The sequence below is a fragment of the Bos indicus genome, chromosome 29, assembly GCF_029378745.1.
Source record: "Bos indicus isolate NIAB-ARS_2022 breed Sahiwal x Tharparkar chromosome 29, NIAB-ARS_B.indTharparkar_mat_pri_1.0, whole genome shotgun sequence".
Taxonomy (NCBI): domain Eukaryota; kingdom Metazoa; phylum Chordata; class Mammalia; order Artiodactyla; family Bovidae; genus Bos; species Bos indicus.
The window spans coordinates 44,531,514-44,542,920 of NC_091788.1; positions in this window are offsets into that span (position 1 = coordinate 44,531,514).

Consider the following 11,407-nt stretch of genomic DNA (forward strand, 5'->3'; position numbering starts at 1 on the left):
CTCGGCTCTGGTCACCTCCAGGCTCCACCTCTCCAGACGCGCCGCCTTTTATCAATCCGCCCTGAACTTTTCTGTCGCCTCCCACAGTCCAGTAGCCGACTGACTCTCGGTGGGGAAAAGGGGCGGATCTGGCGGCTCCTAGGGACAGCCGCGGGCCCGCCCCCTCTGACGTAGCTGCCCAAACATGGTGCGATTTCCTCGCCGCGCCCAGGTGGAGCTAAGGATTCCCCCGCGGTCCTACGCACCTGCGAGCTGCCGGGCTCCCCGCCCCGCCCCGCCCCGCCCCGTCCGCCTAGCCCGGCCCAGCCCCCAAGAGCCGACTTAGCCTTCGCCACCCTCGCCACCGCGGTCCCCCCGCAGCCCACTGTTTGGTCTAGCCTAGTGTTTGCATGCGTAAAATGGGACAAAATATTCACAGAGCGACCTTGCCACGCGTGGGAAGTTGGAATGAAGAATATGAAAGAAGTCTGGAAACTGTACGTCGGATTATAAACGTGATTGATGTTACTAGTATTACCATCATCTGGCTGCTTATTCATGCCCCGAACCATGCTACTGCCATCCAAGTCGTGACATGAGTCCCCTTCACTGGCGCTGTTTTAAGGTTCAGGTATACGAAAAAGTGAACAAATGACAAACCAGAGTTACAAAAATGGTGTGTATTTTAAATAATTACAAGGATATATTAATAGTTTGAACTACCCACAAATACAATGCAATACAATTGCCTTACTCGCAGGATAATTTCAGGAGCTGTAGCAAGTTTTAATTCAGAGCCCCTACCAGTAGTGAGAGCCTGTCAGCTGAGCCTATTGGACACAGTTCTGTGTTCTGATAAACCCCATCTTCCTTAAATACTGTAACTGCTCTCCCAGGACTGTGTTGTCATCAGCCTTGTTTGGAGATTATGTCAAAGGTCTGTGTGAATGTGAGGCCAGGACCAAGCGTCAACAACCGAAAACCAACAACTCTGGGAGGCAGATGCCTTTATCAGCCTCATTTTGCAGATGGGGAAACTGAGGCCTGAACAGAGTAAGGAGCTGCCGGAGTCACACAACTACAGACAGAGAGAGAGCTGGGCAGTCCTGCTTTCCACTGGTACCTCCTTTTGATTGGCTCCAATTTTGTCCTCACATAAGGGAGATTTCAGGAAGATGGGGTCCTGGACTGCCTTCCTCAGGGACAGAGGCCGCGGTTGGTGGATGTATTCAGGACTTAGAACCAAGAGGCCAGCTTGGCCCTGGGCTTCCAGTCCCAGAGCTACCATTTTCTGTCTCTGTTACCCTGGGCAAGTCACCTTCCTTCTGAGTCCCGCTCCCAGTGGGAATAATTGAGCCTCCTGCTGACCTCATGGGGCGGCTGTGGGATTAAATGAGATCACAAATGTGAAAGTGCTTTGTAAGCTATAAAGTGAGGCGCACTCAGAAGGTGGTTACCAGTCTGCTGCCTCTCCCTTTTCCTTATTCTACTCAGTGCTTCTCATTGTCTAAAAAGAAAAGAAACCACCAGCAGTTTACCAGAATGAGAAATACATGGGTATGTATGTGTATGTGTGTGAGTGTGCATGCACGCGTATGTGCACACATGTGTACGTAAGAAGGAGAGGCAGTATGACTCATGGAAAAGAACATACGTGCTGGAATCATACGCCTGGGTTCTGAGTTCAAATTCTGCTTAGGCTGCTCGCCAGCTGTATGACCTTGGTGAGGCACACAATCTCTCAGAGCCTCATCTATGAACTGAGGACATCTGATAACTACAAAATGATAAACATCTCAGGGTTGTTGGAGAATAGATATCAAATCATGTCCCATGCTGAGTACAGCATATAGTAAGAATTTGACAAATAGCAACAAAAAATGCATGTTAAGAAAAAGCCCCATGGGTGGACGCTTTGGGGGTTCTGATCACATGCTAACGTACTTGTGCGCACACACACACACTGATATCTGAAATCTTTGGCTGAGCCCGAGCAGGACAGGTCAGAGTGACAGAAGCAGACAGGTGGTGGCACAGGTCAGCCTTGACTGCATTTGTCTGCCGGCTCCAGAAACACAGCCTGGGGCCGTGACTGAGCAGGAGCTCAGGCTCAAGTGTGTGTGTGTGTGTGTGTGTGTATGATTACATGGCTCTGAAAGTCCCTTCCTGCTCTAACCGTCGGTGGAGCCACAAGGAGCTCTTTTCAGAGGCTGCACATTCCAAGCTTCTCAGTCACTAACTCCTGCCTCGTGGCTGCAGTAACGTTCCTGGCCCTTGACCTCACTAGCTCCCACCCAGTGAGGCCTGATGAGAATCCCAGGGGGCCACAGCGGTTTCAGGAGTCTGGGGGCTGGGAGGTCTGAGAGGCTGGAGCCTTGTCCTTTGGCAGCTGTGTGAGCCTGGCTCGATCAATGTCCCTCTCTGGGCTCCAGACAGTCCCCACCTCCTGGGGCTGCAGTGAGGCAAAAGGAGGTAGTGGATGAGGCTGTTCCGCACCCAGTAGGTTCTGTCAGTGTCCCCAGGGCACTGAGGTGATGTTTATGTTTTCCAGTTTCCATTCACTTCTTACATTGAAGTTTACTTTTTTAAATTGAGGTGAAATTCACATAACATACAATTATCCATTTTAAAGCATACACTTGAGTGGGATTTTGTGCCTGCACAAGATTGTGTAACCACCACTTCAATTTAGTTTCAAAACTTTTTAAATCGTTCCAGATTTAAAACACTCCACGTCCATTAAGTGCTAGTGCTCAGTCGTGTCTGACTCTTTGCGACCCCATGAACTGTAGTCCATCAGCCTCCTCTGTCCATGGGATTTCCCAGGCAAGAATATTGGAGTGGGTTGCCACTTCCTCCTCCAGGGGATCTTCCTGACCCAGGGATCAAGCCCACATCTCCTGCGTCTACCTGCATGTCTACCTGTGTTGGGAGGTGGATTCTTCCCTGCTAAACCACCTAGGAAGCTCATTGAGTAATGGCTCCCAGTTCCCTGGTAACCATGCTCTCATCCCCTGGTAACCACTAATCTGCTGTCTATCGCTACAGATTTGCCTGATCTGGACACTTCATATAAATGAAATTATACAGTTTGTGACCTTTTGTGTCTGGTTTCTTTTACTTAGCATAATGTTTTCCAGGCTTGTCAATATTATAGGCTATATCAGCACTCCATTCCTTTTTATGGCTGAGTAATAGTCTATTGCATGGCTATACCACCATTTATTTATTCATCAGTTGGTGGAATTGGGTTGTTTCTACTTTCTGGTTATTATGAATAATGCTTCTATGGACATTTGTGCACAAACTTTCGTGTGGACATATATTTCCATTTATCTCAGGAATATACCTAACAGTGGAATTTCTGGGTCACATGGTAACTGTATGGATCACAACAAACTGTGGAAAATTCTTAAAGGGATGGAAATACCAGACCACCTTACTTGTCTCCTGAGAAACCTGTATGTGGGTCAAGAAGCTACAGTTAGAAACTTACATGGAACAACTGACTGGTTCAAAATTGGGAAAGGAGTATGACCAGGCTGCATATTGTCACCCTTTTATTTAACTTACATGCAGAGTACATCATGGAAAATGCCGGACCGGATAAAGCACAGGCTGGAATCTAGATTGCCAGGAGAAATATCAATAAACTCAGATATGCAGATGATACCACTCTAACGGCAGAAAGTGAAGAGGAGTTGAAGAGCCTCTTGATGAGGGTGAAAGAGGAGAGTGAAAAAGCTGACTTAAAACTCAACATTCAAAAAGTAAGACCATGGCATCCGGGTCCATTACTTCCTGGTGAATAGAAGGGGAAAAAGTAGAAGCTTGACAGATTTTATTTTCTTGGGCTCCAAAATCGCTGCAGATGGTGACTGTAGCCATGAAATTAAAAGATATTTGCTCCTTGGAAGGAAAGCTATGACAAACCTAGACAACGTATTAAAAAGCAGACATCGCTTTGCCGAAAAGGTGCATATGGTCAAAGCTATGGTTTTTCCAGTAGTCATTATGGATATGAGAGTTGGACATAAAGAAGTCCGAGCACTGAAGAACTGGTGCTTTCTAATTGTGGTGTTGGAGAAGACTCTTGAGAGTCCCTTGGGAAGCAAGGGGATCAAACCTGTCAATCCTAAAAGAAATCAACCCTGAATATTCATTGGAAGGACTGATGCTGAAGATGAAGCTCCAGTACTTTGGCCACCTGATGCGAAGAGCTGACTCATTGGAAAAGACCCTGATGCTGGGAAAGATTGAAGGCAGGAGGAGAAGGGGACGACAGAGGATGAGATGGTTAGATAGCATCACCAACTCAATGGATATGAATTTGAGCAAACTCCAGGAGATAGTGAAGGACAGGGAAACCTGGCATGCTGCAGTCCATGGGCTTTCAAAGAGTCAGACACAATTTAGCAGCTAAACGACAATGATGGTAATTTTCTGGGTAATCTTGTGAGGAACTGTCTCACTGTTTGACAAAGTGCTCGTACTGTTTTACATTCTTACCAGCAGTGCCTGAGGGTTCTAATTTTTCTACATTCTTGCCAATATATTATTTTCTGTATGTAAAATACATCCTAGAGGGTGTGAAGTGGTGGTATCTCATCGTGTCTTGATTTTCATTTCCTTAATAGCCACTCGTGTTCCTTAATGACCAGTGAACATCTTTTCATATGCTTCTTGGCCATTTGTATATATTTTTTGGACAAATGTCTACTTAGATCTTTTGCTATTTTTAATTTCCTTTTTTCTTTTTGTTGTTGAATTATATGAGTCCTATGTTTATTCTGGCTACCAGACACTTATCAGATACATGATTTGCAAATATTTTCACCCATTCTGTAGGTTGTCTTTTCATATTTCTCATGATGTACTTTGATGCAGAAAAGGTTTTATAATTGTTTTGAAGTCCAATTTATCTGTTTTTCTTTTCATTGCTCATGCTTCCAGTGTCTAATCTATGAATCTGAGGGATTCATTTACATTGTTGGGTCAAGCAGTAGCTTGGTCTTTTCCATCACTGTGTAGTATTCTATTGCATAACTATCCCATAATCCTTCTCTCCATTCTCCTTCTGCTGATATTGAGGGCTTTCTGAGTTTGGGCTCTTATGAATAAGACTTCTGTGAGCATTCTTTTTTATTTTGAAGTCATGCCCAAACTCATGCGAGATCTTAGTTCCCTGATCAGGGATCGAACCCACATCCCCTGCAGTGGTACTGTGGAGTCCTAACCACTGGATCACCAGGAAGTCTGTGCATTCTCGATATGTCCTTCCATGGCCAATTGCACTCACTTCTCTTGGCTGTGAGCCCAGGGGTGGAACTGCGGGTCACAGGGTACTCGTTAGTTTGGCCTTGATTCTCTCCAACATTTCCCATCCCACCAGCAATAGGTTCCAGTCTCCCTACATCTAGAGGTGACATTTCAGTTCACATCCACAAAGATTTCTTCCCCTTGGGCCTGGCCCCATCCTGTCTAACCTGGATACTACCCACAGCTTCCAGCTTGCTCCCATCCCTCCACTTCCCACACAGCAGCCCAAGGGATTTTCTATTTTATTTTTATTTGCTTAATGTTGGGCTCCTGGCTTGTGAGATCTTAGTGTCCCAACCAGGGATCGAACCTGGGTCCCTGGCACTGAAGGTGGCAAGTCCTAAACACCCTGAGGAAGTCCCCTGAGGAATTTTTAAAACCCTGACGATATTCACAGAGGAATCTTTCATAGTTCTGACCACTTTGCCCTCAGACTTGGACCTTTCCAAGCCAACCTTTCAAATTGCTTCTTGGGAGGGTCTGGGGTCTAGAAAGAGGTAGGGTCCAGAAGCTTGACATATTCTGTGTTGTTTTAGGTTGTGTGTTGATTGAGGGGCTCGAAGGGTCAAAAGAGTCACACACTAGTGTCTCACACCCATGTATCTTGTTGTCGTTGTTTAGTCTGTCAGTTGTATCCGACTCTTTGCGACCCCATGGACTGTAGCCCACCAGGCTCCTCTGTCCATGGGATTTTCCAGGCAAGAGCACTGGAATGGGTTGCCATTTACTTCTCCCAGTATCTCTTATGAACCAGCCACTATTCAAAGTAATTCGTTAATGCTCACAACCATCCTGTAGAGACGGATAATAATGTACACTCATTTTATAGATTAGGGAATGGAGGCATAGAGAAATTAAGCAGATTGCTAAAAACTGCACAGTAAGGAAATGGTGGAGCCAGGCTGTGAATGTAAGCAGTCAGTCTTCAGAGCCTGAGCTCCTCACTGCCCTGTTAGTCTGTCTCTTGAAAGCAGCCAGAATCCTGAACATGGTGACAGGCTGTTCCCTCTGCCCAGGATGCCCGCCCTCACCTCCTTGCCTGGCCAGTTCTCATCCTGCAGGTGTCAGTTTCCCCTCCACTTCCTCAGGAGGCCTTCCTCGAGTCCTTCACCCAGGTTAATCCCTCATGCAACAGAGCCCCACAGCACTATGCCGGCTATTCAGTTCAGTTCAGTCGCTCAGTTGTGTCTGACTCTTTGTGACCCCATGGACTGCAGCACGCCAGGCTTCCCTGTCCGTCACCAACTCCCAGAACTTAATCAAATTCATGTCTGTCCGTAGAGTCAGTGAGGCCATCCAACCATCTCATCCTCTGTCGTCCCCTTCTCCTCCTGCCTTCAATCTTTCCCAGCATCAGAGTCTTTTCCAAAGAGTCAGTTCTTTGCATCAGGTGGCCAGAGTATTGGAGTTTCACCTTCAGCATCAGTCCTTCCAATGAATATTCAGGACTGATTTCCTTTAGGATGGACTGGTTGGATCTCCTTGCTGTCCAATGGACTCTCAAGAGTCTTCTCCAATACCACCACTGTAATACAGGCTGTTATGTGTTTTTAATCTCAGAATAATTTTTAAGAATTTTATGTTTGGGGGATTCTCCCTATCTCTTGTTCTGTGTGTGTGTGTGTGTGTACATGCGTATGCAAGAGAAAAAATATTTTAAAACTTGATTTTTAATTTTTTACTTTGTCTTATGTTTTTAAAGTTTCATCGCGTTTGTTTTTCAACTAGGAAATACATTTACACGCTTAAAGATCCAGAAGTCACCCAAGCGTTTACAGGGAAAAGCATCCCTCCGTGTTGTAAGCGGTCTCTTGTGTATCTTTTTACCCAGAAGTTAAACTGCTCTACACCCTGTTGGTTGCTGTTTTATGTTTTGTTTATTTGGCTTGAGTAACGTGGGATCTTAGCTCCCCCACCAGGGATAGAACCCGAGCCCCCTGCAGTAGAAGCGTGGAGTCCTTAACTGCTGGGCCACCAGGGAACTCCCCTGGCTGTTATATTTTGTGTCATGTGGACCATTTCCTCTGAATGCAGGACATCAGGGGCTCTGCTGTTGGAGCCCACGAGGCTCTGCCCGCTCAGCTTGGCCCCTTAGGTTTCTTAGAGTAGCTCCTGTCCCCTGTAGTCCCAAGCCTGGGGCGGTTAGGGCCTGTCACAGAGTTCCTGGACTCTCCTACCCTTCTAGGCTGAGGCTTCCCTCCACCCCCGGGCTCTGGGTGCCAGGACCGGCTGTGGGCCAGCCCAGGGATGAAACTCTTATCCTGGGATGAAAGGCCGGCAGGCCTGGGCTGGGCCTAGTAAACGCTAAACCCTCCCTGGGAGGACCTCAGGGCACCAGTGTAAACTGAGTCATGGGGGGCGAGGGGGTGAGTCATCTGGCCTGTGAGTGGGTCCAGATGAGGCAGAGGCTGTCTGCATGGAGCCCTCCCTGGGCCACACTTCCCAGAGCCACGTTCTCAGCTCCCCTCCAGCCCCTAGGGGGACCCTGGCCCAAGGCGGAGGGAGCAGGGCCCACTGGGACCAGGGCCTGGAGGCCAGACTCTCTGCGCGCAGAGTCTGCCTGTGTGTACGAGTGTGCCTGTGTGTACGTGCGTGAGTGTGTGTGTGGGGTCAGGGAGGGGGGAGGCAGACAGGAAAGGAGGCTCTGACTCGGGAGGAAAGGATTGGGGTTTGGAATCGAGTCAAAGCCTCCAGAGGCAGATTTTGGCGGGAATGCCTCACTGCTCTCTCCTGACCTCTGCGGGTTCCGAGTTTTCTCTGCAGGAGCCAGCTCTCCCTTTGGCCTGGGAGGACCCAGGGCCCCATGCATGACCTGCCTGTCGTCAAGGGTTTCCAGGGGCCTGAGCTGGGACCTGAGGGTAGAAGGTCCCCAGAAATCACTCCAGACTTCACCCCAGGGAGGCCTCTGCTCAGGGACCAGGGGAGAGCGCCCTGCCTCAGGGGGGTGTGTGCAGGGCTCTTGGGAGTTGTGGAGAGCCTCCGGAGCATCTCCAGCCTTGACTGTGGTCAAGTGACTTAACCTCTTTCTGCTCAGTTTACGCGTCAGGAAAACGAGGGTTGTGAGAACTGAAACGAGTGAATGTGTACACATTGCTTAGAGCAGTGCCTAGAGCAGAGCAGAGCTGCATGTGTGTTTGCTCTGGCTCTGGGAGCCTCAGTGTTCTTACCTGAAAAATGGGTGAGGGGGGACCTGAGGAGCCCCTCATCTGCTTTTTGCTTTGGTTGCAATCTCCATTATTATTTCCTAGGAAGCTGCCCCAGGGCCCTGCTGCCCTGCCCAACTCTGTCCCTGGGTGGTTTTCAAGCCCTGCTGGGAAGCCGATAATCAAGGAAAGATGGGTTTGGTGGGTTTCTGGGCTAGGTGCCCTTGGGTTACCCCTCAGCATTTGGGGGAGGCGAGTCAGAGAAAATTGGGAGTTTCCCTCCTCAGATGAATCAGCTGTGTGACCCAAGCCGGGTCTTTGCCAGGGCCCCTCCCAGTGGGCGGGAGTGGGGCACAGTTGCCCTTCTGGGAAAATCCCCAAAACCTCGCCAAAGCTCTGGCTGAAGCTTTCTCCCAACTCGGCTGTTTCCTGTCCCCCCAGGTTCAGCTCCTAGCCCCAGCTGGAATCAGGGGTCGGCAGGGTCCCCTCACTCACAGCCCAGTCCCTCTGGAACCCTCTCTCCAGGGGCTGGGGGTTTGCTGTGGTGGGGCTGGGAGTAGGTGGAGTGGGGATGTCATCCTTTTCCTGGCTCAGTCGTCCTGTGGTTTCATAAAAGGGAGCAGAGCACAGGGCCTGTCCAAGTTTACCCAGCCTAACCTGCCCCAGGTCTGGGCTGCTTCCTGAGTCCTGTACAGGAAGGGGATGGCCAAACAGGGCAGCAGCCCCTGCCAGCCTGAGCGGGGGGTCCCACTCAGGGGAGCTGCTGCCACTGCTCCTGGCAGAGGAGCAGTCCCCACTGTAGGCAGGCAGCTCCTTCCTGCTCAGTAGGTTTGGTCACTATACTCTCTGGGCCTCAGTTTCTCCATCAGTAAAATGGGAATCTTAGTCTTGGCCCAGCCTCTCTCAGGTGGTTCAGAGGACCGAACCTATGTGCTTTATACATCAGATCCTAAGTCCTTGCTGGGCCTTGTTTATCTTTGCAGCGCGCCCCTTCTCCCCAACAGCACTTTCATGCAGTGGGGGCTCAGCAATGCATTGGGCACTCTGGCGTTGGATGTGTGCTCAGTCGTGTCCTACTCTGTGCAGCCCCATGGATTGCAGCCCACCAGGCTCCTCTGCCCATGGAATTTCCCAGGCGAGAATATAGAGTGGGGTGCCATTTCCTACTCCAGGGGATCTTCCTGACCCAGGGATCGAACCTGTGTCTCTTTCGTCTCCTTCATTGGCAGGTGGATTCTTTACCACTAGCGCCACCAGGGAAGCCTGGAGTTGGATGACCTGGATTCACATACTGAACTTTCTAACCTTGAACCAATTAGTGAACCTCTCTGGACCTGTTTTACAGAGCTGAGCAAGGCTTAGATGAGAAACACAGGTATGTACTTAGCACAGTGCCCGGCTCTTGTTATGAACAGAATGAGGAAACTGAGGCCCACACACAGAGGGTGACTTTCAGTCAGTCACTCATTTATTCAGTTTTTTTGGGCACTTAGCTAGGCTGGGTCCTACACTGAAGACACCCTGGGGATAAAGTGCAGCCACTGTCCTTGAGGGGCTTCAGATGCCCAGACGAGCACCACAGGTGAGTGGGCATTATGGGAAACTGGGGAGCAGGTGGATGAGGGAGGGGAGCCTCTGAGAGGATGACACCTGAGATCTGGGGTCAGCCAGGGAGGCAGGCGAGGGTCAGGCCTACCAGGCAGAGGCAACGGCCTGAGAAAAGGGCACCAAAGTGGGGAAGGCCAGGGTGTGAGCAAGAGAACCACAGGCGCCGGCAACTCCCGATTCTGGAACAAGGAGTCAAGTATGGAGTGGAGGAGGTGAGGCTGGAGGCGCTGGCAGGGGATGGATTTGAGTCATTCATTCATTCAATAGCGTATGAAAAGGTTGCTCTGGCCACACACTGTGCAAGGCTCTCTGGGGACAGGGCTCAGATTTAGCCATTGTTCCTGCCTTCACGGAGCACAGAGTCTGCGGGCCTAGCGAGAGACAGACATTAATACAGTGATTACATAAGGAACCACTTGATCCTTGCTGCAAAGCAGGTTGTTCAAGCAGAAGGAAGAGCCTGAGGCCCAGAGCTGTGTGCCAGGGGGTGAAGAGAGAGCCACTTGGCTCCAGCATGGCAAGCATGGGCAGAAAGGGGAGCCTGAGGGAAGCTGGGGGTGGGCAGCTAGGTCATAACGGGCACAAGAGTGGGCTCAAGTCACAGGCTGTGGGGGGTCACAGACGGGCTTTGGGGAGCGGACAGACATTGGACAGAGGCTGCTCTGCAGGACAGCTGGCAGTGGGGGGAGGGGGAGAATGGGGCACGTGGCAATGGTTTGGGAGAGTGAGCAAAGGGCTAATGTGGGGCCGTGAGGAGGGAGCACAGGGACTAAGTGTGGGAAACGCTTAATTGTGGAAGAACCAGGTGGTGTTGATAGCACTTGGGCATCTTTGTGGGACCCACGAAGGCCTGGTCAGGAGCCACCCAGGCCTTGGCTCAGTTTGGGCAAGTGCAAGACACTCATTGTCTGAGGGAGGCAGGGCCCGGGGCTCCAACATGGAGACCACTCAGCTGGGGACTTCCCAGGGTTGGGCCGAGGGGGACTCAGCTCAGGAGGGGGACTCAGCTCAGGAAGGAGGAAGCTGGGAAAGGGGCCGAGCCAGCATGACTCACCTACTTCCACTCAGTCAGCCTGGTGGCATCTCCGCTCCCCTGCTCCAAATTCCAATTCGATGAGGCTGCTGGAGGCTGAGTCAGTTCCAGCACGAGAGCCGAATCCCTAGGGGCTCCCTGCCAGACACCCTGGCCTCCAACCAAGGCCAAGGCCAGGGCCAGGGCTGTGGCCAGGGGTGTGGAGCCAAGCTTCCAGAAGCTGTTGCAGCCTCAGCAGAGGGCATGGCCCAGGAAGATGAATGTGAGTGAACGTGCCAGCTGCATTGTAAAGAGCTCACTCTAGGTGAGGCTGGAGACCCCCATC